This window comes from Equus quagga, chromosome 12 (assembly GCF_021613505.1).
Source record: "Equus quagga isolate Etosha38 chromosome 12, UCLA_HA_Equagga_1.0, whole genome shotgun sequence".
NCBI classification, from domain to species: domain Eukaryota; kingdom Metazoa; phylum Chordata; class Mammalia; order Perissodactyla; family Equidae; genus Equus; species Equus quagga.
Genome location: NC_060278.1, coordinates 5188756 through 5216019, shown reverse-complemented (window position 1 = coordinate 5216019; position 27264 = coordinate 5188756). Strand labels below are relative to the sequence as shown.

Sequence of the window (27264 nt, the reverse complement as noted above, 5' to 3'; positions counted from 1 at the left end):
ATTTGCAGAAGAATTTCAACAAATAATGATTATTTGCCCTGCAATTAAAACTAGAATGGCTGTTTGACATTTAGAATTCAAAATGGAAAGTTCTTTTTCTCCCCCGACTACCTTTGGGATTGCATTTTTCTTAATATTATATTTTCCTGTGAGGGACTCAGCTAGTTTTCTGACTTTAGGTCACAGAGCCTTGGGAAACAATTGTTTAATTTAATAAATTACAGTAAAAAGGGGTTGCTTGAGGATCTCCACTTGCCTTTGATTCCACTTGCCCCTCAGGTTGGGAGGAGGAAGAGGAGTATCGGTTGGAAGGGTGGGAATAATGAAGATATGCCAACAAGGTCAAGGTGAAAACATCCATCTTCTGTGTCATCTAAGGCAATGGTCCTTTTGAGCTGGCTGAGAGGGACAAATTGTCCCAGGGGTAGTACACACCACCTGGAACTGACAAAAGGGATTAAGAATGATGATGGGTGGCTGTTGACTCTCACACTGTCATCTGTGTATCTTTGTAGAACCAGATGCTTTCTTTGATTGACCAGATTAATTCCAGGCTCAAAGAGCAAAAGAACCATAGAAGAGAGCCATAGGACATGAGAAGTGAAAGGAACTGCGGATGTTACTGTCCTAATGTGCACAAGCCCAGACATTTCACATGGCTTGCCTAGATCTCACAGAGAGCAAGTGGCTGAGCTGGAAATCCAAGTGCCATGACCCCCAGTCCATATCCTTGTATGCTACACAATGTTCATAATGTGGTCCCAATCCTCAGGCTCTGTCTTCCTTCTGCATTCACACCAAGAGCAGCAGGGCCAGTGGAGAGATGAGAACGAGACATAATCACTGCATGCTTTGCTCCCTGGCTCAGGCCTTCTGAGAATGGTTGTTCTGGACTTTCACACACTCACCTCTCCTTCCTCAAATCTCCTACTTCCTTTCTTCTTTACTGTCCCACTTCTAGGCACCCAAGTATCCTTGGTTGGGTGCAGAAATCTTGGGGTCCATGAAAAGATTATGTGTAAAGATTACTGCCACTAAGTGGCTTTAGAAATATTCACCTATGCATGTTATAATGACTTTGAGAATAAAATAAATCAATCTGCGTGCATTTCAGCCAAAAATCTCCTCCAGTTAGGAGGGTCAGTTCTCAACCACTGCTATGACAGGTCTTTATGAATATGGCACTCCAGGAGCCCATTCTGCCCCGCCCCCCAATTCCCACAGCAGTAGGGTTGCCTTGTTGAGACTTGCACTGGGCTTACCACCAACAGGTGTGCCCACCTTTATCAGTGTGTAAATCATACGAAATAAACATCTTTTCTTATTAATAAATATACATGGTAATCAGTCATATTAAAAATGAGATTGCCTGAAAAAACGAGATTGTTTAATACCAGTGTTCCAATGACCACTCTACTTGGGTTATCTATAGTACTCCTCTCCCCATACTGGACTTTTAGAAATAATTTTGTTTATTGAATCCTTCCTCTATGTGAGCATTATTTAAAATATTTTTCATATAAAACTCATACTTCGCAATAACTTCATGGCATAGGTTTGATATTCTCCCATTTTACAGATGAGGAAACTGAGTCGCAGAGCTTAGGTCCAATCATTTGTGTACTGCCACACACCTAGTAACTAACAGAGACAGGATCTGAACAGGGGCAGCCTGGCTCCATGCCTGTTTCCTCCTAACCATGTTATACCACCTCTCCAAAGGTCAGCTACTCTGCAACAGTGCTGTGTGTGTGCATAGTGCACACGCATTATGATATAGTAAAAAGAGCATAAATTTTAAAGTCAACACAAGACTAGCTCAGCTCCTCTTCTATAAGCTATGTAGCGTTGGACAAGTTCTAAATTACTTAGCTTCGTCACCTATAAAGTGAGAACAGAAATGACTACCTCACTAAGTTGAGGAATTCAGTGACAAATGTATGGAAGGGTCCAGATGTGCACGACTCCTAGAAGGCACCCAATCTAAGTTAGCACTTTCTCTTCCCTCTGGTTCTGACCCAACTATTTAATGTGGCTGACCCGGTCAGCCCATGCTCAGTAACCTTGAGATGAGAGGACTTAGAACACATTGTGGAAATGATGTACTTCCTTTCAGCCTGATTCGTTAGCTTCCAGACTCTTAGGTGTTTCATTAGTGTCAAAAACGTGAAAGCAGCCTGAGGAACTGGCTTCTCAAGGAGAAAAGTATGAGGTAGGTAAGGAAACAGATTGACTAGTATTTAAAATTTTGTTGTATATTTTTGTTTCCTGTATTTTCATAGTCTCAATATCTTAAATTGTCCTGGGCATTTTCCTTTCTAGGACATATGCTCAAAATCACAAGAATAACACAGCCCATCCCCTCCTTCAGTGTTTGTACTTTTTTCCATTTGTTAAAAATCTTAAGAGGTTTTGAATGGTGAGAAAGGCAATAATCTTTTTCAGCTCAAGCTAATTTACATTATCTCTAGTTCAAAGGCTGTTTAATGCAACGGACCTGTCCAAAAGTATGTCCAAGTTTATAAAAAAAAACCACTTCCAGTTCCAAAATTAGAGGTGAAACCTACTGTAGCCAGCTCTGCTGAGCATTCCACACTCCTCGGCACAGGATGGAGCTGGGGGGCAGGGTGACGTGCGAGGATCTGGAAGGTATTCAGCACTCATAGCTTTTGGCCACAATAGGAGGATATGTCAGGAGAGCTTCAAGGGACTGAACTCTAAGGGACTGACCGGGAAAATGTATTTACTGCCTGTACAATCACAATTGGAAACTTTTCTTCTTGCAAAGTGTCACAAAGAATGCGGATGGCCAATCAGTTTAATTCTTCTGGAGAGGACACCATCTCTTCCTTGTTTTTACACATGCTGCACGCATCAGCGAGCAATGCTCTCAATGCACCCCCAACTGGAAATTATCACAGCCTTAGGTGAGACAAACCCTAGCCTTTCCACGACGTCACAGAATAGCATATGTGGAACATGCATTGTTCCAGTCCCTCCTCCACACAGCAAGTGTTTAACGTATTTGGGACAGAGTGTTGTCTCTGGGGTCCTTGAACGTCTTCAAGGAAGTCCACAGTCTCTAGTGTTTGGTGATTCAACACTGACCTTGCGCACTATTGTTTTAGAATGGGAGAGCAAGTTGTACCCAGGGGTAGAAAAAAGGATACGGAAGGAAAGACAGGAAGACCTTCAGTGGGAGGGCAGCAGCAGAGAAGGAGCACAGACTTCAGAGCCAGACAAGGCGGTTCCAGTTCTGCCACTTGCTAGCTCAGTCACCTGTACAAGCACTTTTCCTCTCTGAGCCTCGCTTCCTCACCTGTAAAATGGGGATAGTACTAGTCCTACACAAATTGGATCACAAATAACGATAAAAACAGGTAACTATCATTTATTGGGCACTTTTTTACGTACAGTGTTTGGTGCAAGCACTCCATGTGTTCTTCCTTACTTAATACTCACAACAGGACTAAGGGGTGGACTCTCCTGTGATCCGGGTCTCACAGTGAGGAAGCTGATGCACAGCAGCCGTGATGGCAGCCTTTACTACTTAGAGCTACCATGCCGACACTCTTGGGATTTAAAAGCATTAACATCTAACAATAAAAGGAAGTAAAACCAGTAAGAATTGCTTTACTTTAAAAAAATATTGTAAAAGCAAGATTTCTATAGGAAAACCCTGAGTAGGAGTAAGGTAAATCATTCTTTAGATTTACACTTGATCTCGGCCCCTTTGCCTTTTCCTCCAAAATGATAGGTGGCCATGAAAACCATTTGCCATAAATGAGGCTTATGATCTAAACAGCTCTATAAAGATGGGATTAGAAAGTGAAATTGTGGGGCCGGCCCCGTGGCCCAGTGGTTAAGTTTGCACGCTCTGCTTCGGCGGCCCAGGGTTTCACCGGTTCAGATCCTGGGCGCGGACACGGCACCACTGAACAGGCCACGCTGAGGTGGCATCCCACATGCCACAACTAGAACCCACAACTAAAAATATGCAACTATGTACTGGGGGGATTTGGGGAGAAAAAGCAGACAAAAAAAATTGGCAACAGTTAGCTCAGGTGCCAATCTTTAAAAAAAAAAAAAAAGAAAGTGAAATTGTTTACAAGTCCTAGAGAGAACAGAGAAAATACATGGGGGAAAGGAAAAACAAATAATTCCCCCAAAATGCCCAAAAATTAAAAGATAAAAATTTCCAAATTGAAAGGGGCTAGCACAATGAACAAGACCCACACCAAGTCACACGATAAGTGAAATTCATAACATCAGAAAGAAGTGAAGATTCTAAAATCTTCCCCAAAAGGACAAACAAGCAAAGAAAAATTGCTTGCAACTGTCAGGTGTCAAATAGCATCAGATTTCCCCACAACCGCACAGAAAACTAGACAACGGTGGAGAACTGTCTTCAAAAGTTTGAGGCAAAATTATTTCCAACATAAAACATTACACCCAAATTATCAATTATTTTTGATATTTTATGATATTCACAGGCTCAAAAATTTTACCTCCTATGTGTACTCTTTCTCAGGAAACTACTGGAGAATCTGCTCCTCAAAAAAGCGGAAGTAAAAGAAGAAAAAGGAAGACTTGAGATACAGGAAACAGAGGATTTAGGAGACTAAGGAAATTCCCAGGAGTTAACGAAAGGATGTTCCAGAAGGACAGCTGTGCGGCAGCCCTGGACAGCAAGCCCACATTTGAACAAGAAGATTGAAAGCCATGGGAGAGAAATCTCCAGAGAGCGGAAAATGGCACTGATTGATTTGCTGTGTTTAGCTTTCGGGAAAAGTTATTTTTCAGTTGTTTGACAGATATGTTACAATATTGGAAAAAAATATATAGCGATAGATACACAGGAACTAAGCAAATAAAAATATAAACAAGGCAATTATTAGTTCTAGGAAGAATAAAAACTTGTATGAAAAAGGAAACAAAGTGTACTACCTGGACAAGCAGTAGAAAAGATTTATGTCATCCTACTAACGTAAACAATGACTGCTGATAGAGCCAAAAATGGAAATTTCACTCTACTGGGAAGACGGGAGAGACCGAGTGGAGAGGGAGGGGTAAGACAACCACAGCCGCACCTACCATCGTATCAAGTTGACACTGTCTAGAATTCATAAACCAAGGAACTGTATCCTAAGTATATTGATTACAATGTGGAAAAGCACATAGAAGAAGTGAACTCGGCATAGAAGAAGTGAACTCGGCTGCCTCTGGGTTGTCGGTTTGGGAGGTAAAGAGAAACAGTAAGGGGAGTGTTGTTTTTCAACAAGACTTACAGGGTTGTTTGTTGTTGCTGAGAAGTAACTGACATATAACATTATATTAGTTCCAGATGTATTGGCTTTAAGGTTTTTTAATCTCAAAATATGTAAATATGCTCATGTACTACCTTGCAAATGAAAAAATAAAAATAACAAACACATTTAAAAAGGGCTCATCTCGAGAAGGCAACTTTAAGCAGCTGCTTTGAGAACCATGTTGAGTGATTCCAATCTGAGGGTTAAAGATCACAATTTTGCTCTTTAAAAAAAAAATCCTGAATTTAGGAAGCTAATTCTAATGCCCCAAAACTGAGAGAGAAGAAGCAAAAGAATTAAGGATGAGAGAGATTCAATAAGAGGAAGAGAAGTGAGGAGGGGAAAGTGAAAGAGCAAATAAGTTAGAAAAAAGAAGTTGAAAAGGAAGTAAGCCTTGAAAGCTCAGGAGCTGCGGAAAGGCTCACGTGTTCAGTAGAAACTGGGAAAGCAGACAGACTTCCAGGGACCTGCGCTGGTCATGCACACGTACAAACAGGAAGCACTTGGAAGGAAAGATTTAACGCAGGCAAATAAAGCATTTTTTAAAAACTTACTGGTAATTGATTTGAAACTAGTTGCTAAAAATATTTTTTTTCCTTTGAGCCTTAGAAAGGAGATCCATGAAACTATTTACCTAAAAGAGAGAATAGAACTGATACATTTTGAGAGAGAAAAAGAACATTTCCAAAGAGGCCGAAGGCTCTTCCCAGTGCGTGAGCAGGACTCCCAGGCGGGAGCACGGTATTCCTGGGGGCAAAGGAAGATCCGGGAAAATGGCTACTTAGAAATATAGGGTTCTTTTTCGTTTTTTCCTTAATAGGAAGCAAGTTTTGACTCTGAATTAATACTCCTTTCCTTCTTCTATACTTTAATAACTATCTGTGCTACATAAATTTCCAAATGTTCTGAGTTTCTGGGTAAAATTATATTTAAGGTCTCATTTCCAATCATCCAACACAGTCTGATATTTGAAAGCTTGTGCAACACTATGGAAACTACTGGTCACAGGCAGATCATTCTAAAGCAAAAGTTGCCATTTTGGTGCCACCATTATTTATGGCACCAGAAATTTGAAGCCCTTTAAACCATGTGAAAAGAAGAAAAATGCATTAGCTTTTCTATGAGGCAAGTGTAGACACTGATTATTCCACCATTTATATAGTGATTTATTTTCTAATCATTTCTAATTGTATTTATAAGATGATTATTCCACCATTTATATAGTGATTTATTTTCTAATCATTTCTAATTGTATTTATAAGAATTCTAGGAACATAAGTAGCCCTGGTCTGGAGTACTCTTTCTTCCCCTGAAGTTCTGGGCCTGTGCCACAGTTCCTGTCCTGTGAAAGGAAGAGCAGGACTAGACTCTTTCCTAGCGTTCTCTTTGCTCCTGGCTCCCTACATCCAGCTTTTGCCTCACCATTGTTCTTTGCCTGCTGGCCAGCTGGCTCAGAGAGGTTGTTTCGGCCAACACCCTGGTAGGGGCTAATTATTGCAAAATGTACCACATAAACTAATTGATTTTAGTTTAATGATTGAAAATAAACATGAATATAGAAAACATATAAAAATGTATTTCCTTTAGATACACACCCATACAGAGACACACTCTGTGGAATACGTTTCTACTTTAGAAAATCTCTGGTTACAAATTGAGAAGTTTGGATTAAATTTCGTAAACTTGGTTAGCAAGTAATCTACACAGTTGAGTTATGACTGAAACCCAGGCCACATTCTTGCTGGGAATTGGTTCTCATTAAAATAGCCAATGGTCCTCCTATGTCATAGTGGATGATTGGTTCTCATTAAAACAGCCAATGGTCCTCCTATGTCATAGCGGATGTTCAGGCCAGTCAGTCAGTTTTATTTTTCCACCGTGGGAAGATCTCTCTAATAAAGTGATAGAAAAAGTACATTCATTCCACAAACATTTGAGCGCCATCTGCTAGGTGGGTGCTGAGGATTCAGTAGCAGGCCAGAAGACATGGGCAGTCCTACCCTCATGAAACCCCCCTTGGGGAGGAAGAAGCAAGGGAAGGAAGGTCAAGGCAAAGATTTCTCTTTACAGAAAAATACTTCTTAGTCCATTCTGCAAGATGTTTTTCATAAAATATGAGAAGTTTATATAGATATTTGCTGTGTAAAATATTTCTGGATTTGGAAAACTTCAGGTTGGAGATTAGTTGGAGATTAATTTATGTGGTTAAAATTTCACTAAAGTATAATGAAATTAAGTTATTCAACAACTCAACGATACCATAGATTTGACTATGGAGCAAACACATGGAGTGCTTAGATTTCACTTCCTACACACGCAGAGCCTACACACAGTGTTATCTTATACCCTGCTCCTTATCATAACATGGTTCTACTTAAATGCAGCAAGATCTCCACTTCTGGAACATGTGTTGATATAATTTCAGTGCTAACGTCTGAGGTTAATCAACTACCATCACCTTAGGAAATGTCACATCCATTACATGAGCTTTCTCCACTCACTCCCACATAGCAGCAGCAGCAATAAGAACAAAAAGGACAATAAACCCACAGTCGTGACAATTATTCAGATTTTAAAAAGTGAGTAGAGGGGTGGGAAGAAATGGGCAAAGAATCACCCAATTAATTCAGTTGGCTTACATACAGAATTACTCCTCTATTTCCCCTTGCTAGGCAAATGACAACATGAAGGAGAAGAAAATGAAAGGGTGGACAGCCAGGGAGTCATAGTCAGCATGGGAGAGTTCCTGGCACGGTCACTTTGGGAATCGATGTTCCTTCTCACTTCCTCATCAGCTGAGGATTAAGACAGCTAGTGGAACATGGTTAGGCTAGTTTTTGTTTTGCTTTTAACCAAAGTGGAGAATAGAGGGAATTACTCATGGCACAGCACTAAAATAAAAGACCAGTGAGGCAGCAGTTCTCCACCTTGAGTGTGCATCAGAATCTCCAGCAGGGCCCATTAAAACACAGACTGCTGGGCCCCCAGCATCTCTGATACAGTAGGTCTGGAATGGGACCTGAGAACATGCATTGCTAACATGTGCTAAGTGACACCGATACTAACAGTCCAGGGATCACATTTTGACAACCTTTTGGGTGAGATATACAAAAAAGATACAGAAAAGGGCAGGGGGATACGGTAGGCAGAATTCTAAAATGGCCTGTGTTATCTTCGTTCGTGCCCCTCCCCTGAATACAGGTGGAATCTGTAAATGATGGGATATCACTACCACGACTAAGTTAATAATAAGTCGACTTTGAGTAACCAAAAGAGAGATTGTCCTGGTGGGTCTTACCTAATCAGGTGAGCCTTTAAAGAAAAGTGAAGAGTCAGAAAAATATGCTCCAGCTGGCCTAGAAGAAAGCAACATCCATATTGTGAACTGCCTTTGAGGGCCATGTGTCACCTATATTTAATTGGACAAATATTTATTAACTGACTAGTATTTGTAAGACTCTAGTGGGCCCTACTATAGATTTAAAAAAAAAAGTCACAGCTCTATTCCTCAAAGGGCTGATTGTCTAATAAGAGTAATAATACAAGAACACAAACAATTTTTCTTCAAGGAAGATCATAATAAAAGTCCTAAGAGAGACATAAGCAAAGTGTTATAACAGTTTAAAGGAAGAACAGGTCACATCTGGCTGGGAATAGAAAAAATATTTAATAGAGAAAGAGGCATGGGAGAGAGTACTAAAAAATATGTAAGGTTACCACAGACAGAAAGAGTAGAAACAGAAGAGCACAGGGGCTGGGAAAAATGGGAGGGTACATTCCAGGGAGACAGACCCAATAAGCAGCGGCTGAGAGGTATGCAACACACAGGGCGTATCTGCAGAACTGCAAGCAGTCTGTGCAGCCAGAGTGTACATCCCCACAGGGCAGCGGGGAGGACGAGGCCAGAAGAGTAAGCTGTAAAGGCTTCTAAATGTTCAGGAAGGATCAGTAACTGGGAGAAGCAGTGGGAAGCGGTGATGGGGGCTGTCTGTAGAAGCCAGTGGACTAGAACTGACTGGCTGGATGTTAAGTTGATGACTTACCAGCCTCAAATTCCTCCTTTTCTGCTAGCAAGTCCAGAGCCTTATATTACCCTGAGTTTAAACATAAAGACATGTTTGGGGATATTAAGAATAGGAACGATATGAGGCACAGGATTCTATTACACTTAGAAAGATAACCTTCATAGCAAATGGGAAACCTCTCATGTAGTTCTCTAGCTGTTTGCATGTACTAAAAACAGCTCATCCTAACCTTCATTGCTCATTCTTAACTCTAGCTTGGTGTCTATATCCCAGTAGCTTATCCTTCAGAGCCAATATGGTCTTCATTTAGAGGCATTTTATCTCCTTGGCTTTTCCTTTCTAAGGACAGAAAATTCTCACTCTGCTGTTCTGATACTGGTCATTAGAAATGCGGCTGTCTCTGTGAGTCAGCAGAATTCCATGTCTTTCTGATAATGTCAGATGTTTCTCTGTCCCTAATCCTAGGAGGTATCGCATGGAAGAAAAGAAATAACACAGTTTCTGTATGTTGTAGCACCTCCTTTCTGCAACATACAGAGCTTTTCTTATGTTATTTGTAATTTCAAAAACATTTTTTGAAAGGCCTTGTTTAGACTACTAACATTAAAAAGATAGTATTTCCTTTAAGTCAGAATTACTTCCAGACTCCTTCCAAATTACATATAACTTATTGGACGTAAAGTGCTTAATATTTAAGTAATAGTGTTACTTGACCTCACTCAACAACACATAGAAAACTTGGATCCTTCAAAACATGGTTTAATGTGAAAAAATCAACCTCCATTTTAGGATATGAGGGAGTACTTTAGAGCACACCAGTGCTCTCACTGAGAAAAAAACAGAGAATGAGATGCACAAAACATCTATTTAATGCATCAAGGACCTACTGAGGCAACCAGGAAGAAGTGAGGCCAAGTTTCTGAAGATTCTGGAGAAGAGACAACCATGGGAAGAAGAGCTGAGAATCTGAAGCTGCTTTTTCTCTAGAAAAATTGGCCAATGTTGCATCCTAGAATCTGGGAACGTGTGGACAGAGGGCTACTGGGGAGAAACTCCAGCAGAGTTTTGGGTCGTCTTGCAGCATTAGAGATAACAAAATTAGAGATCTGCAGGGCTGGTACTCGACTGAGAGGGACTGCTGAGAGTTTGGCTTAGCTACTCCATGGCAGTGCTGCCTCAGCACACCTTTTGTTTGGCCACGTGGCCCACAGGGACCTTAAACTGACACTAGCCCCCCAAGCAAGCACATACCCTAGATAATGGCCCCTGGAATCACACGCAACTGTGAGTTCCTGATACGACTTCCCCAACAGCCCTGTGATCAGCAGTCTCCCCTTCCCCCTAGGGCTTTCTTCCTTGTGCACCTTTTAGAGCTTATCAAAACCCTGCTCTTTTTGGTTTGAACTGACGGATCTGGCCTTAGCCTGGGAACCCCAAAGCACTCCGCCCACAGACACTAATAAAGGCACGTACCCAGGTCCTGCCTCTCTCTCTGCTTGCACCTTTACTTGACCTCTCCTCTCCGTGTGGCTCCTCGAGGTATGCCATGTACTTCCTCCAGGTCCTGTGAGTAATAAACTTCTCTATTCCAATTTCTCTTATGGTCCTTTGTTGAACTGTGGCTCACCATCCAGCACCCCGTGCTTCTCTTAGCAAACGTTAATTTAACGAAGTCATAACGGGAAGACACAGCACTAGAGCTGGCACATGTAGGTTCTCCCCAGGATCGCTCTTGAATTCTGAATGAGAAGGGAAACTAAGAACCCAAGACAAAAAGACCAGAAAAAGAAGATCTGAGTTTTTGAGTGAGGAAAGAAAAAAATAATAAAGTGGAGGACTAGACAGAAGGAGAGGCTCCAGTGAACACAGCAGGCCCCCATCTGGAAGCCCAGGAGAGCTATGCACAGGAGAGGTAATTGAAGCCTTACCCCCTGTGAACAAAGCTTAGTCCTTGACTGGATTTAGGGTGATCAGTCTTCTCTCTACCTGCCCAGCAGAGAAAAAGGTGAATCCTCTCTGAAGAAAGATTACATGATCTGGAGCCTCTGTAATTTTTTAATTCATAACGTCTAGAATTAATCAAAAATTACTTAGCAGCCAAGAAAACGATTATAAAACCAAAACTCAAGAGATAAAAAAAACTTCTATATGATTTGGTGATTGGACTTCGCAGAAAAGAACTTTGAAATAATTATGATTAACATGCTCAATGAAACAGAAGAAAAGGACAAATATACTAAAATATTGAAAAAGCAATAACTGAAATTAAAAACTCAACATATGGATTTAACAACAGATTATATACAAGAGACTAAAGGAAGAGTTAGCTCAAAGCAGGTCAATGTGAAACATCAATACTAAAGAACAGAGTGAAAAATGAGTGGGAGATATGAATATGAAATACATGTGACGCACAGTGAAAAGGTCCAAAAAACATGTAATTGGAGTCCCAGGAGGAGCAGGAAGAGAGACTAAAACTGAAGCAATATTCAAAGAGATAAAGATGACTATTCCAAAAGATGAAAGACATCAAAATACAAATCAATAAGCTCTGTAAACCCCAAGAAGGAAAAATACAAAAAAGGATAAATATAAATATTCCTAGCACATCAGAATAAAACTGCTAAAAAAAAGAAAGAAAGGAAGAAAGGAAAGAAAAGAAAAAAACCCTTCAAAGCAGCCAGAGAAAATTTTTACCTTAAGAGGATCGAAGATTGCTTGATAACTTCTGAAGAGAAATAACGGAAACGACAAAACAAGAGTATGACTTAACTAAGAGTGCCGCAAGATCCTAACTGCCAAACTAGAGCTGTACTCCCTCAAAGTCCTTCAGAAGTGGTGGTGATATAAAGGCTTTTTAGAAAACGAAAAACTGACATGGAGATAATTTGTTTCCAGTAGACCAAGAGAAGGAAAATAATCACAGATGAAAACACCAAATATCAGTAAGTCATGAAGAGTTTGAGAAAGGGTCAACATTTTAAGTAAATATAATTAAACGCTGACTGTGCAAAATGATGATAGTGATGATTACGATGATGATGATAATGTCTTACAGAGTTTAAACTATATGAAGAACTAAAATGCATATAAGAACAAGTAAAAACGCAGGAGAAGGAGAAATAGAATTAAAAAGTTACCAGCATTACCTGGGAAGTTTTAAAAGTAATAATTCATATTAGCTTGGAATAAATCAAGGATATAAACTGCAATCTCTAGGATAGTCACTAAAGAAGAGCTAAAGAATGACTAACTAACAAGTTAACATACAGAAACAAAATAATAAAACACTGACTAATACAACAGTAGGCAAGAAAGGGAGAGAAAGAACATCATAAATAAGGTAAGTCAAATAGAAAAAAATAGGAAGAGGATAGATTTAAACCCAACAACGTCAGTACTTACAATAAATGTAAATGGACTAAGTATTCTAAGTAAAAGCCTAAGATTGTCAGAGCAGGTAAAAACAAAGACAATTCAACTCTATTCCAATTATGAGAGATACATTTTATACATAAGGACACAGGTTAAACGTGGATGCAAAACTCCTAAACCACATAATAGCAAGTCAAATTCAGCTATATGTAAAAATTATAAAACATTCTAAGTGGAGTTTATTACAGGAATGCAAGGGTAGTACTTAAAAATCAGTTCATGTAATTTACCTCACTACAGAGGAAAAAGGAGAACAAAATGATATTGTAATTTCAATAGATTCAGAAAAAGCATCTGATAATGTTGAACAGGAAGATCCAGCTACCAATCCCCAGTAAAGATTCCCACTGAGTGGAGGACAGGAAAGATCCTAACAGTGCCAATCACCAGAGGTAGGAGCCCACAGACTCTGGCCCACTGCACCATCTACAGGTTGGGAGTCACTGAGGACTTGACACATCAGGCGCTGCTTGAAATAATGCTTTACTCACAGAAAGGAGACTATACTCAGCAAGATCAGTGTCTGTAGTTTGTGCTGACCTCCCATGGCCAGTATGTCCATCCTAATAGCCAACACAGGGCTATCAACTGCACGCACCCCTCTTTGCGTAGGTGAAGACCTCGTTTCCTTCCCAGGGAGGGGTCGGAGATATTGGTGGGGTTATCCAGGTGCCATATGACACACAAGGAAGTTCACTGTGTACCCAGAACAGTGGAAAGGTTTCTTTAATAAGAAAGAAGAATCTAGGTCCAAGCGACAGCTTGGAATCCAGCTTCCAGATAGGGGAATGTTCCAGGCCTAGAGCACTGATTGGGCAATCCAGGAGGGGCAGCAGGTCCAGTGACGGCTGCTTCCCCAACAGATAAAATTCAATACTCACTCATGATATAAACTCTTGGCAACAAGGAATAAAAGGGAATTTCACTAAATTGATGAATGAGTATTTACCAAAAAACCCCAAAATTTACAGCAACTGTAATGGCGAACTATTGAAAGCTCCCTCCCTGATATTGAAAATGAGACAAGGATGTCCAATACTATCATTTCTATTCAACACTGTATTGGAGATTCTAGTTAGTTCAATAAGGCAAGAAAAATTAAAGATATTTGTAATACTATACCTGACTAATAAATAGAATATAACAAGAACAACTGGGAATCAAAATTAAAAGACAACTGATGTAAACTTAAACAATAATTTTTAGAGGAATATACATAAAGGAAAAGAAGTAGCAGGCTTCAGGGAGCGCTTGATCCAGTGGCTCAAGAATGTTACCAAGCATTCAGTTTCTTTCAGTCTCTCCACTCTACCTTCTGCAGTGTCAACTTCATCCAAAGGCTGGCTCTCATTGTGCTCAAAAGATGGTTGTCAACAGCTCCAGTGGCTACCTGCTTTCTCAGCTAGGGACAGAGAAATAGAGGGAGATTGAGATTGAAATTGTTCAGGTATTCCAAGCAAGAGACCTGAGATTTATCCTGATTAGGCTGATTTGAGAAACATGTTCACTTCTTAACGAGGCCCAGAGTGTAGATTGCATTGATTAATTTAGCTTGATCATGTACTCCATGCCTTGAATTTGGGGGAGAATTCAATATCTCAGATCCACGTGGATCCCCAAAGAGAAATAAGAATTGTTGAGAAGTACGTAATGCAGAGGTGCTCAAACTTCCTCTTTTCACCTGCCCTTAGGGCTTCAAGAATTTCACGGTGGCTCCTGGTCAAAAGAAATATTCAACAGGTCCTTTTTACTCCTTTAATTAAGTAGTCAGGTCCAAACAACTTAATGTACTATCCAACAAATGTTACAGTGTTTCTCTCGAAAATTTAAAATATCTCACATGCCTTCTGTGAGTTCTCTCTGGTGCCCCAGGGCACATCAGTACAGCGTGGGAACTCTGGTAATAATGGTTGCTGGGGAGGCAACCACACATAGCCACTGAGTTCCTAACTTAACAATCATGAAAAAGCACAATTATTTTGGAACAAAGGATAGAAACTTTCAAAAAGGAGAAACTAAGGAAGCATAGTTGCAGACACTGTTTACCAACATCACATTTTGAATATCCTTTGCCTTTAACAAGACCATAGGATATTGAGGAGGGACCGAGCTTAGGGAAGGGGCAGAAAAGAAACGACAAAACTTCAACCCTTCCTACTCCCCACTGAGCTAAGAGCTTTGAAAGATGATACTTCCTGTGCTTGCATTTGAAACTCCAAGATCTGGTAGAGTATCCTTGGCTCTCTTCTACACTGGCTCCTATGCAGATCTGAGCTCTGAACCAAGATAATTAAACAACTTTGTCAATTTGTGATCAAATCAAAGAACTGGATTAATGGCAACTAAGGTAGCAAAAATACAGACACAAAAATAAGAGAATATTTAATAGCTCTTATTTTAAAGGTTATGGTTTTTAATACTAAAATAAAAATTTACCTATAGCTAACTAAGGTAATTCAGATTTCAGTGGATCTTTCTGCCACTTGCTAGTACGATATGCTAGGTCTCTACAAACCTGCCTCAGGTGTTTCTGCGAGTCCCCAAGGCTGTCTCATGTGAGCTCACTAACAAATCTAGTCAATTTTCACCAAGAAGGGGGAGTAAATGAGGAAAATTCATCATCATTCATGGTTTTAATCCTTTCTTTGCTCTAAGTACCCCCTCCACTACTTATCACCACATCCCCTGGGCACTGCTGTGCCCACTGGGAATAGCCAGGCCTGCCAGCCTATCAGGCACCACCACATTTTATGTGCATGACTGAAAAGTGTTGTCAACTCCTTCAGATACCATCTTGTCTACAGTACACAGCTGCATGGTTTCCTATGAGAAGAGGTAGAGATTTAATCATAAGATTACAGAACACTCCCTCCCAGCCCCCATCCCCCCACCTTACCAGCACATCAACAAGGCTCTAGGATAATAACACTGGTTTACAACTGAGAGGGCAGCAAGACACAGAATCTATTTAGGAAGGAGTTCTTAGGGAAACATAAAGACAACTGGGAGGGAAAAAAAACCCACCAAAAAACCACACACAAAAACAGAAAACTTCAGAGAAAACCGAAGCCTCTGACACAGCTCCAGCAAACATGAAACATAGCTCAGCTCCTGGCCAGATTAACATAACACCTCACGCTAAAAGCCTGACTGCCTCAGTTCCTATTACCAGGTGTATCATACCTGGCTTTTAGCAAAAAATTACAAGGCAAGACAAGGTTAAGACATCCTTCTTACAAATGATACATACATAGAAAGATCTGCCCTTGTCCAGCTCCTCTTCCCAATGGCAGGGGGAAATCTTATGACCAAACAACACTGTGTGCTCCGAAGGGGGTGAAGACAGAAAAGGTGTGGAACCCTGGGTTTCACAAATTCAGAACCAAGTGAAGCTCCAGCCCTAGTGAAATGGTTAAGGGTAGGGGCTCTGTAGCCATATTATCTGGGATTGAACATGGGCTCTACTACTTACCAGCTGCTACCTTGCTTATTAGCATTTCTACATTTCCTATTCCCAAGCTGTAAAATGACGCTTACTGTACCATCCACCCAACAGGGCTGTTATGACAGGTAGTAATACAAACTGGACACTTGTAAGTGCACCAAACACATAATAAGCACTCAAATATTAGCTACGATTATCCACAAAGGCTAGAAATCATTCAGGTATTTAGATTTCCACCATGTCTCCTGTCCTCTTACTATTAACAATGTGGTATTATGGCAAAGAAAGATCTTATTTTGATGCTTGGTGTAAATAAATAACAAAGAACCAAGATACTAATTTTCCAGCTGTAAAGAAGAAACCGTTCCTTTATAAATTCAACTATTTTTAGAGCACATTAATACACACAGTGTCCAGTGCTTCATTTCTAAGAGGCTGTGATGTCTTCAATTCCTGGTGTTAAACTGAGAATCACGATCAGCAGTAGGTACAGACTTAAATGATCAACAATACTCCATTAGGAAAAATCCTCCATTCTTAGAACAGCATGACTCAAGGATGATGGCTTTTCAGAGTAAATGTGGCCTAGTCCTGAGGAGACTTTTTAATTTTAAGGAATCTAACTGAAATATTTTTCTTGGCTATTAGTATTATAAATTGGTGCCTTAATTACATTGTATTGCAATTTCTCTTTGTGAAGACTGGTTGTAGTTTTGTTTAAGTTGTTTGTCCATTCTCTACCTGACATTTAAATAGGCCCTAGGGCTGTGGGCTTGGGGCAGCAGCAAATATCTCCCATATGTCTTCCTTTCCACTAAAACCCTACACTACTAACATTTAATATATTCTACCTGCCTTAAAAGACTCATTGATTCCCATTTTGGTGCCTTACTTTTATTCTCGACAAAATTAGTTTTCTTGATATGATGCAGTATCCAATTCTTAATGACTATTCACAAAAGTAAAGTATGGTTCAAGTTACTTTCAATATAAAAAAATATTCTGACTCTTAACCCAGCAATTCCTATACATATAGCCTCTCAAATACCTAAAGATACACATGCACACATACAAGTTTGTTTTAAAATTTTTGTAATCATAAAAAAACTGGAAATAATCTAAATAGCTATTAGTAGGAGAAAGGCTAAATAAATTGTAAAACTTCCCTATCCTGGAATATTATACAATATTATAATTAAGATTAATTATATATAATCATTATTATATATAATTATACATAATTATTATAATCTTATAATTAAGATAATATTATTAAAAAGAATGATAAGGCATTATCTAGATTTAAAAGAATGATGTAGATATTTATGCACTGATATGCAAATATGTAAATATGCTGAAACAATACTGATAAAAAAAGAAAGTTTCAGAGGAGTATGAAGTCAAACTCTGTAAAAAACAAATAAAACATCACACTAGCATACACATTAAGAATGTATGGAATAATACAAAAAGCAATCTGTTCACATGCTTAATCCTGGGAAGTAGAGATGGGGGAAGGAAAGGGTAAAGAGGGATTTGCTTTCCACTCTACAGTCTTGTGAGTTTGAATACATTGTGACATTTACTGTATAAAAATAAATAAATAGAATAACTTCAAACATACATTTTAGGTATAAAAATAAGTCACAAAATAATATATGTTATGATCAGATTTCATTTTTTAAAAACTATATATATTTAACATGTATTGATAAATGCAGGCGCAGACTAGTATCTGGAGCCACAGAAAAATATATTAATTTGAAATTTAAAAATTATTTGAGAAAGCATTTACTTGAAAAAGTACCTCTTAAAATTTTATTTGTTCAACACGCTTGCTAACTCAAAATATCCAGTCATTTTTTTAGGTCAAGAGCATGATTTCCTGAGGTGCTATTTATTAGTTCACATAATGCCTTGCCCAACAACTGTAGGACACTGTAACAGAAATAAATCAATTGATGAAATAGGTAAAAATAGTACCTAATAAGTAACAGTTGCTATACTGCAATGGAGATTTTTAAAAATCGTATAAAAATTATTCAAGTACAACAGTGAAATGTATTTCACTGTTGAAATATATTTATATATTATATATAAATATTAAAGTGAAAATCATAAGCTCAACGAATTATCACAAAGTGAACACCTCTATAACCACCACCCAGGCCAAGCAATAGAACATTACTAGTACCCCAAAAACCCCCTCTTGGTCCCTCTCCATTTCTAAGTCCTCCCTCCTCCTGAAAGATAATCAATATTCTGATTTTAATCACTATAGATTAGTTTCACCTACTTTTGAAATTTATATAAATGGGATAACAATGGTTAGTTCATCTTCATTGCTTGAACGGACATTTTACAACGTTTTTTAATGTCTATGCACAATTCTTGCACATGTATTTTGGTGCATGTGCACATATGTATGCATTTCCATCAAGGAGTGGAATTACTGGGTCATAAGGTCTGAATCTGGTCAGTTTTAGGAAATAATACAAAACAGTTTTCTAAATTGCCAGTACCAATTTACATTCCTACCAGCAATAAGGACTCCCCACTGCTCCATAAACTCCGTGCATACTACTGTCAGGCTTCTCTCTCTCAGCCACTCTGCTGAGTTTGAAGTGATATTTCTTTGTGATTTTAATCTCTATTCCCTTGCAGATTAACAATGTTACCTTTTCGTATCTTTATTGGCCATTTAGATATTCTCTTTTGTCAAGAGTCTGTTCAAGTCTCCTGCCCACTTGTCTTTTGGTTATCTTTTTCTTATTGATCTGTGAGAATTCTTCACATATTCTGGATGTGAGCTCTTTTTTGGTAATACAGGTTGCAAATATTGTCTTTTAATCTGTGGCTTTAATTTTTACTTTCTTAATGATCTTTGAGTCATAGAAGTTCCTAATTTTAATATAGTCTATTTAATGTGATGTTTCAATAATCATTTTCTTTTTAGATAGTGATTTTTGTTTTCTGTTTAAGAAACCTTTGCCTATTCTAATGCCCTGAAAATCATCCTGATTTTCTGGAAGGTTTAATGTTTAACATTTCATATTTGTATCTACAGTCTGCTTGTGATGGATTTTTGTGTATGATATGAAGTAAGGGTCTAGTTTCATCTTTTACCATATGGATAGCCAATTGACTCAATACCATTTATTGAAAGAATGCCACCTGTCATAAATCAAGAGTTTGTACACGTATATGAATCAGTTTTAAAATCTCTTACCTGATCTATTGGTCTTTTTCTTAATCCTTTTGCCAATTCACACTCTTAATTACTTTGTTTTATAATAAATCATGATATTTGATAGATGAATACCTCCATACTTCTTTTTCTTAAGACTCTTTCCTATTCTTGGCCCTTTGCATTTCCATATAAATTTTAGAATCAGCTTGTCAGTTTTCATAAAAACCTGCTACAATTTTTATTTGGTTTGTTTGAATATATTCATTACATTAAGTTCACTGACTTTAGGGAGAACTAACATCTTTACAATACCAAGTTTTCCAACGCATACATATTTATTAAGGTCTTCTTTGCTTTTGATAGTGTTTTATGGTTTTCTGTGTGGAGTTGTATTTCTTTTATTAAGTTTATTCCTAGGCATTCGATGCTTTTTAAAACTATTCTATATGGTATTTTGAAGTTTTTTTTCTTTTCCTAAGTCTTACTTGCTGCTGCTATGAAGAAATACAACTGATTTTTGTATACTGATTGTGTACTCAGCCTTCTTGCTAATGCTCTAATTCTAAATATTTACCTGAAGATTCTTTTGGATTTTCTTTGATCCAATTATATCACCTGTGAACAATTAACTTTATTCTTTTACTTTCCAACTCTTATAGGTTTCAAGTCTTTTTCTTGCCTTATTGCACTGGTTAGGACTTTCATTACAATATTGACTGAACATGCTGACACTGGGCACCATTATCTCACCCCGATCTTAGTGAGAAGGTTTTCATCATTTCACCAATAAACACAATGTTTAAGGTTTTTTTTATAGGTACTCTTTATCAGATTAATTTATTTCTATTCCTAGTTTTTCCTAAGAGTTATTTTTAAAACCACAAATGAATGCTGAATTTTATCAAATGCTTTTTCCGCATCTACTGAGATATAATTTTTCTTCTCCAATCTGTTAATATGGTATTATAATGTTGAATAACTCTTGTATTCTCAGATTCATTTAACAGTCATATGTCCTATTACATTTTGGACAAAGGCACCCAATAGGCCCTTTAGCAAAACAACTTGGGCCTTATCCAGTTTCCTTCTGTACCCTTCTCTGTCTCTTTCTCCTTCTCTGTCTCTGTATGTTTCTCTCATTCACCACTGTCCCCCCCTCTCCCCCCCAACAGGAGGCTTGACACCCAAGGGGTCATAGTAGATACTAGCACTTAATAGACAGTAAACAAACACTTATCGACAGCATTTAGATGCTTTCACGTTCATTAGACAGTCTGCATATACATCACAGAACTCTGTTAGATCTTTTTCTTTTTAGTCCCATAACTGTTTATATCAAATTTTAGGAAATAGCCCGGCAAAATGAAGTACACATTTAGAATTCCTTTTAACAAGGGCATTTAAAAATTATACTATGATTTAGGTATGATGTTTCTATGAGAATATTCTGATTAGGATTCTGGAGAGTCTACTAATTACGTAGATTTAGGAATAGGCTTTAGAATCTGAGAGACCGTGGTTCTAACCCATGCTCTAAGGCAAGAACATGCCTGGCACATCCAAGGAACACTGAGGAGGTCGCTATGGTAGAACGAAGAATGGGGACTGTAGGAGGTAAGGTCGGAGAGCTGGATGTGGGCAGATCACATAGACCTTGAAGACTATTGTAAGGACTCTGAACTTAACTTGAGAGAGGAAGCCACTGGAGGGTTTCAGCAAAGATCAGAACCTAACTGCATCTATGACATGCTCTGACTTGTGTTTTAACAGTATAACTCTGGCTGCTCTATGTGAAGAGGCTGAAGGGCAAGAAAGGAAGAAACAGAGAAACTCAGTGAGGGAGATTATAATAGTCCAGGTGAGTGATAGTGGTGGTTGGGCCCAGATGGTGGCGTGGGAACTGATGAAAAGTGGTCAAATTCTGGATGTATTTTCAAAGTAGAACATACGAATTTTCTGAAAAATTGAACAAAGAGTTTAAGGAAAAGGGGAGTCAAGATGAACTCCAAGGTTTTGGCCTGAGCCTTTAGAATGATGGAACTGCTACTGTGTGCAATAAGAGACTGAGATTGCAGGAGCAGGCTGGGGAGAGGGATTGATACCAGAAGCTCAGTTTGGGGCAGTTTAAGTTTGCAATGTCTATTGGCCACCCAAATGGAGACGCCAAACAAGCCCATAGTTTACGGATTAGGTCTTGGCTGGAGATATTTATTTGGGAGCCACTGGCATAGAGATGGGAATGAAAACCAAGAAAACAGATAAGATCACTTAGGAAAGGCATGTAGACAGAGAAGGAAAGACATCCATGGACTGACCCCTGGCATTTAATATTTAGAGATGGGGGACAGGAGGACCAACAAGTAAGACAAACTGAAAAGGAGTAGCTTGAAAAGTATGGGGGAAACCAGGAAAGTATTGTGTCCTACAGGCCAAGTGCAGAGGATTTCACGAAGGACAGAGGATCAGCTGTGAGGACTTGCTATCACAAGGTATATGGGGACTGAGAACCAACCACCGGACCTAACAATATTATCGCACATTGCATTACTGAAGGGGATGCTGATGCAGAATAAAGGAGGTAATTTCAGTCCTTGAGAGGACGAGAGGCTGAGGGATTCAGTATACAAGGAGAGGGGCTCACTTTCCCTTATTGCCAGTTAAGGAGAAAACCAGAAGAAAATCCAAAAATGCAAAAGTAGTAAGTCATCTGAGCAATAAGGAATAATATCCTAATAAATCTGTGAAAATCTGGATGAGGTTATAAATCTCCTCCTGGGGAGTTATTTCAATCTTTAGATACATGCCATCAATAATATAATGCTTTTCACCTGGGAGTGGGGTAGGGCACGCCTGTTGGATAATGTTAAATTTCATTCCATTATTCAATATGCAATTAAACTTGTTTACCAATTGCTCAGTGGAGTGAGCACACATCCATCCACACACAAATCCCTCTAAGAAGATTTTTGAACAGCAAGGAAAAAAGACTTTAGATTTCAAGGATAGTAAATTTTTTTTATTGTCACTGTTTTATAAAGCAAACTGTGACAGGTTATTCTTCTACAAGCTTAGTTAATGACCAAGTTGGAAAGAGAGACCTGAGGCAAAGCCTACAGCAGTTAATGTTCCAGACACTCATTAATATACAGTAAAAGACTAAAATGACCCAGGGTTTAGCAATTCTACTTCTGTAATGATATGAGTATTGAAACTGGAATATTTCCAAAATTTGAATTCTAAAATTTTGGCTTGATCCATAAATTACATACAAAGTAGTAAAAAACTGTGAAATATTAATTTTTTAAAATATCCAGTTTGAGATCTTTTTCAATCTTAAAGAAATCATGAATTAAGAATTACTGTACAAGAGATAGCTTCATTTTTTAAAAATTCTACAGTTCATATCCTGAGTGTAACATTAAAAATAAGCCAACTAAAATTCTTACTCATAGTTGGTTGCTTCCTTTATTGGAGATTACAACAGTCCTGTTCCTACCCTCTTGAGATGAAAAGGAAGGGTGAGATGAGGTGAACTGAGCTGCTGGCTGGGGCACAGAAACAGCAACATGGAGCAAGAGGAAAGATGCTTAGTCATTAAATGACGAGCACTTACCTAGACAACACAATATCTAGATTTGGTAAGCTGTATTAAATATTTTTCCAGTTTTCCTAACAAAACCAAGTCACTTAAACAATTTAGATGTTTGCTTTTCTAAGAAGAGTGTATTATTCATCTCAGCCCCAAGCACTGTGCCCTCCACCCCTACCCTACTAGGTTAGTGACCTTGGTAAAATAACTTCTCTGAGCCTTAGTTTCCAAAGACTCTTCCTCACATTACTGCGTTTTTATGAGGATCAAGTGAAATTTTAAGCAGTAAAGAGCCCAAAGCTCTTTGAACTATTAGTATTGTAGTTTAACAACAGTACATTAGTTTCCTAATTCCTAATGATCTATCAAGGCTTAAGAAAAGGAGGCATAAGTTCCAATATCTATGTGGTCTTGAACTTCAGTGTCACTGATAATATAGTCGAATAAAGAGCTAAGTAAAAGATACATGAAGCCAAAGGTCCCTAGCCTATCTCTAAGTTAGTAAATACCTTTATATTCTTCAGGCCCCTGTGCAAACAGATGAGCTGTACATACTCATTTGCGGTAGTTAAAGAAATTATCCCTCTTTTCCTAAACGTATAAACATAAACAATGACACCATCACTAACACTGACAGAAAGAACGTAAATGTTTTATGACTAAAACTGCACATATGTTCAGTTATTTTGTTTTAAAACAGTAGTGAAATAGTATTTAACAAAACGAAAAACAAAAGTAAGGTAAATAAAGGGAACAGGTGTTAGGGATTCAGTTAATGGGAGATATCACAGATTTTATTATAGTATTCATAAAAAACTATATATTTTTTATAAGAACTCCACAACTTACTACCGCTATGACACCTGCTTTGAACCAAACAAGAATTAGAGTACTTAATTTACAAACAATCATTTACTGGACACATCCTTCGCGCCTAGCTGCACTGACATCCTCCTCAATATAGTAGTGTGCACTTTTCTGAGAACGTTACAGAGCACTGGAATTTTGTTTTCTAAAAAGAGGAAACCATGATTCCTCTGCACCTCCAATCACTCCTTCCATAGCATTTATTCCTCTTCTAACATATAATTTGCTTATTTACTGTATTTGTTGCTTATTAATTGTCTCTTTCCACTAGAAGATAAATTCTGCTGAGGGGTTTTTCTCTATCTGGTTCCTTGATGTATCCTAAGAACTTAGAACTGTGCCTGACACACAGAAGCAGATCAATAAATAATTGTCAAATTAATGAATAAATGGATTCTTCTTAAGTGTCCCTCTTTAAAAAGATTAGTCACTCTCCCTTGGTTCCAAGCTAGGTTTATAAGGTTAAACGGCATGTTTTGACATCTTTGGCTTAATATTTGATCTCAGTTTTGTCTTACTTAGGTACACAGCTCTATCCAGTTTTCTAGAAACAATCCAGCAATATCTTCTGTAATGATCTTACCACATGGACCTTCCCTGCTACTGAAAAAACAATAACTCTTATGCCCTAAACCAATAGTGGGCTCCACCCAGAAATTCCTTAAGTAATCCTTCTATTTCACTACAATTTCTTTTGCGCTCAGATCTTTGTTAATGACTTGGATGACTTTTAAAAGGTATTCTCTGTTGACATTTCTTTGTGGAAAACTGTTATTACTTGTATCTATATTTACATTCTTTCCAGCTTTTTTTCTTGGATAGTGACTAAGCCCTTTTCTTTTTATCATTGTCATCATTTTCCTCAGATATCCAGTTAATATATTGTTTATCTCATTTTACCCTTTAAAATTCTCAATCACTACATCTTATGCATATGTCTGCGTGTCTTTGTAAAACTATCTTTATTCTTGTCAAAATTAGTCTTAGTTCTGAGACACATTTACTTTACAACTTTTAAACATTTTTACTTTTACCTTTAAAACTTTTTTGGTAGGCTTCTGAATTCCTGCTACTCAACAACCATTTGTTTTTGACTACAGACAGTCCTGGTTTGAAAAAATAGGTTATCATGATGTTGTAATATACCTTTTTGCCATTTTGCCCTGCTGCTTAAATTTCCTTCTACGACAATGACTGCACCACCTCTATTGCTACCATTTCTTAATTTTTCTATTGTCTAATTTAAAATGTGCATGTTGAAGGCACAATACCTTGAGAGTTTCACAAATTAATTTTATATCTGGTTGGCAATTTACTTTAGTCCAAAAGGAACAACTACTGTTGTGACCTCTTGGCTCCATATACTACATTAACATAAAAACTTTTAAATTATGCTTCAAAAGAATCTTTTTATTATGTTTCTGGGTTATGCTAGCAACAATGTAATATTAGACTCCCTCCCAGCTCTTAGTCTTCCCCATTAGAGGCATTCACTATAGAAGGTAGACTGTTGAACTTTTCTGTCTCCCATCATTCCAAAGATGCACTGTCACATGTCCTCACGCTCACAATCTAGATCTCTTCCTATTCCAGAGCTACTAAATTCTAACTCAAAACTTAAGTTGTTTTGGATGGATATCTATCAATTTCTGACTGCTATTTTCCTTTTCTGTTTTTGCCTAGTTATGTTAAAGATGTTTGCTAAAATAATCAATCTCTTCTTCCTTGGCTCTCAGAACTCAGGCATACTAACACCATATGGAATGGTATTAAACTATGATGGCTAATCCCTGGTAGCTCATTTAAAAAGGGCAATCACCTTTTCAGCTTTTTTGTCTCCTATCAGGTTAAGTTCCGGTTAAGCACTCTGAGACAAATTGTGATCTCCTTCTGTGTCAGCTTCCGATTAGGACTCTCTCACTATACCAGCCATAGATGGTAGTTCTCTCTTGTAGAAGATACTTAAAATATATGTATTTTCCAGATATACTCATCACTATAACAGGAATTGTTAGCCATGGCCTCTGTCATAAGAGAGTTTATAATAGAGCACAAGAGATAAAACATAGAACAATTGATTATGAAAGCAGGATGACAAAAACTTGAGGCGAGTGGTCAGAGCCTAGGGGAATCAAGGAGGGATAAAGAGCAGAGGGGGACAGACGCGGGGTGGGGAGAAAAAGGCCCTTCTGAAACACGTGCAAAGGAGGGAAGGTTTTGCGTTCATGGAACCGCTCAACCAGAGAAGAGGGAGTATAGAGAGAAGTGTAAGTCTTTCAAATTTTGTATATGAGAAAAATTTTGGAAATATGGAACATGTAACAAATCACTAAAATATTTCTATTCATAATGCTTTTTCTGATACATTTCTTTTCACTGTAGAACCTCATCTTGGCACAGCCCTGGATGTGACTCTATGTTTACTGAGTACAAGAGAATTTAAACTGGGTTCGTAGGTATGATCTGGGTTTGAGCCCCAGTCTAAACTATACCAACTGTGTGACTGTAGCTTCTTTAAATCTGCTTCTACACACGATGGAAATAATATCTATTAGTGCTGTAATGAAGTTCAAATAAAATCATGTGATAGTGGATTATAAAGGCTTTACAAATGGGGCATTCTCTATTAAAACTGGTAAGTGTGCATTAACGCACACAGGATATTTCCTTCCTTCCTTTTACTTCTTTTTTATTTTAGAATCTAAAGACAGGGGATACATGATTCACCATTTTATTGTGGAAAGAAGCTGTCATTCTTTATCTGGACCATGGCAGTAATGATTCTCTAGTTAGATCTAAATGACTGAATTGCAAGGTGAGCTGTATTGGTGACTAACTCATTTTCTCTCACCTCCAGCACCCTCTTTTCCCAAGATCAAGCAATTTTCCTGTGTAATGAACTGTATCTGTTATCAAGTGGCCTGGAAATTAAGAGGTCCAAAGAATCTCCCAAGTCCTCATTTCCCACATTGTATTAGGATGTGTTTTGCTGCTACATTACTGATCTATGTTTCCCTAGACCATAAAAAGGAGAAACGCAAAAATGAATGGAACTATAGAACAATTCTATATGTTGGGGGAAAGTGTCGATCAATTTTGAATTATTCAGGGGAGGGTTTTCTAGCTAATGGGTTGTCAAATTCTTCACACCAAATGCTTGTGTCTGGTTGATAGCCTTTTGGTCAGCTTGATGCTGACCAGTAATGGAAAGGGAGCAGATGCGACAAGGACAAGCTTTAAACCAACATCAACCACCAAAAGTGGATTTTAGGGATCTGATTTACGTCTGTAACATACCCAAAGTCTGGAGAAAGTGAGTTCAAGGGAGGACAAAAAATAAGTAAACTAGGTAATAAGGAAAAATATTCAGGCCATACATTTTCTTAATTTATTATGACTTCTAT

General features: G+C 38.2%; 1 long non-coding RNA gene across 1 annotated transcript in view; it reads right to left on the bottom strand.

The window, feature by feature from the left end:
- Window positions 1–257: 257 nt before the first annotated feature.
- LOC124248636 (uncharacterized) overlaps window positions 258–27264 on the bottom strand; it is a 40216-nt gene continuing 13209 nt past the window's right edge. The window contains exons 2-3 of the long non-coding RNA XR_006891105.1: window positions 14082–14171; window positions 258–444 (exon numbers count right to left, since the gene is read on the bottom strand). This is a non-coding gene — a long non-coding RNA (uncharacterized LOC124248636). The remainder of the gene's footprint in view (window positions 445–14081; window positions 14172–27264) is intronic.